The sequence below is a fragment of the Schistocerca americana genome, unplaced genomic scaffold (assembly GCF_021461395.2).
Source record: "Schistocerca americana isolate TAMUIC-IGC-003095 unplaced genomic scaffold, iqSchAmer2.1 HiC_scaffold_124, whole genome shotgun sequence".
NCBI lineage: Eukaryota > Metazoa > Arthropoda > Insecta > Orthoptera > Acrididae > Schistocerca > Schistocerca americana.
The window spans coordinates 320521-322500 of record NW_025725308.1 but is presented as its reverse complement, the minus strand read 5'-3'; the positions used below and the strand labels follow the sequence as shown (position 1 = coordinate 322500).

Sequence of the window (1980 nt, the reverse complement as noted above, 5' to 3'; positions counted from 1 at the left end):
CCACCAACTAAGAACGGCCATGCACCACCACCCACCGAATCAAGAAAGAGCTATCAATCTGTCAATCCTTCCGGTGTCCGGGCCTGGTGAGGTTTCCCGTGTTGAGTCAAATTAAGCCGCAGGCTCCACTCCTGGTGGTGCCCTTCCGTCAATTCCTTTAAGTTTCAGCTTTGCAACCATACTTCCCCCGGAACCCAAAAGCTTTGGTTTCCCGGAGGCTGCCCGCCGAGTCATCGGAGGAACTGCGGCGGATCGCTGGCTGGCATCGTTTATGGTTAGAACTAGGGCGGTATCTGATCGCCTTCGAACCTCTAACTTTCGTTCTTGATTAATGAAAACATACTTGGCAAATGCTTTCGCTTCTGTTCGTCTTGCGACGATCCAAGAATTTCACCTCTAACGTCGCAATACGAATGCCCCCGCCTGTCCCTATTAATCATTACCTCGGGTTCCGAAAACCAACAAAATAGAACCGAGGTCCTATTCCATTATTCCATGCACACAGTATTCAGGCGGGCTTGCCTGCTTTAAGCACTCTAATTTGTTCAAAGTAAACGTGCCGGCCCACCGAGACACTCACTCAAGAGCACCCTGGTAGGATTGCAACGGGGTCCGCCTCGGGACGCACGAGCACGCACGAGGCGCGTCGCACGCCTTCAGCTCGCCCCACCGGCAGGACGTCCCACGATACATGCCAGTTAAACACCGACGGGCGGTGAACCAACAGCGTGGGACACAAATCCAACTACGAGCTTTTTAACCGCAACAACTTTAATATACGCTATTGGAGCTGGAATTACCGCGGCTGCTGGCACCAGACTTGCCCTCCAATAGATACTCGTTAAAGGATTTAAAGTGTACTCATTCCGATTACGGGGCCTCGGATGAGTCCCGTATCGTTATTTTTCGTCACTACCTCCCCGTGCCGGGAGTGGGTAATTTGCGCGCCTGCTGCCTTCCTTGGATGTGGTAGCCGTTTCTCAGGCTCCCTCTCCGGAATCGAACCCTGATTCCCCGTTACCCGTTACAACCATGGTAGGCGCAGAACCTACCATCGACAGTTGATAAGGCAGACATTTGAAAGATGCGTCGCCGGTACGAGGACCGTGCGATCAGCCCAAAGTTATTCAGAGTCACCAAGGCAAACGGACCGGACGAGCCGACCGATTGGTTTTGATCTAATAAAAGCGTCCCTTCCATCTCTGGTCGGGACTCTGTTTGCATGTATTAGCTCTAGAATTACCACAGTTATCCAAGTAACGTGGGTACGATCTAAGGAACCATAACTGATTTAATGAGCCATTCGCGGTTTCACCTTAATGCGGCTTGTACTGAGACATGCATGGCTTAATCTTTGAGACAAGCATATGACTACTGGCAGGATCAACCAGGGAGCTGCGTCAACTAGAGCTGAGCAGCCGGCCGCCCGGGAGTGTGTCCCGGGGGCCCGCGCGAACACGCAAGCGTCCGCTCAATTATTCTGCAAACAGGAGGAGGCTGAGCTCCCCTGCACGATACACCTCGAAACCCTCTCAGGTCCCGGCGGCGCGCAGCGCCGTCCTAAGTACTTGGTCGGGTTCGAGAGAGGCGCAATCGCCCGGAGTTTGGCGAGTAGACGCTTTAGGTGCGACCACCCGTGCTCCCAACTGAGCTTGCCGCTGCCGACAGAGGCCCGGGAGCGTGCTGTCGTGGCATTGCCGGCGGGAGACAACACGCGCCACCTACGGTGGCCGGCAGCTCCAACGCCAGCGCCACAGAAGGACAAAAGCCCCACTTGGGTGCCGAAGCGAACTCTCCCAGCACAGCGCACGCGCCAACACGTCCGCACAGCTGCGATACAAACCACCTGCGAGAACCGCAGAGGCGACCGAGCAGCAGACGGCGTCGCGGCGCCGAGCGCCGGGCGGCGGCGCATCCTCAGCGCACACAGTCCTCAATCGGACCAGCACACTGCAGATGTCCACCGCGCTTCGCACCGGG

The 1980-nt window shown here is 56.1% G+C and overlaps 1 non-coding gene across 1 annotated transcript in view; it reads right to left on the bottom strand.

The window, feature by feature from the left end:
• The window catches only part of LOC124563729, a 1910-nt gene extending 516 nt beyond the window's left edge, over positions 1-1394 (bottom strand). Inside the window, exon 1 of the ribosomal RNA XR_006970281.1 lies at positions 1-1394. This exon is cut by the window's left edge and continues 516 nt beyond it. This is a non-coding gene — a ribosomal RNA (small subunit ribosomal RNA).
• Between the last annotated feature and the right edge of the window lie 586 nt (positions 1395-1980).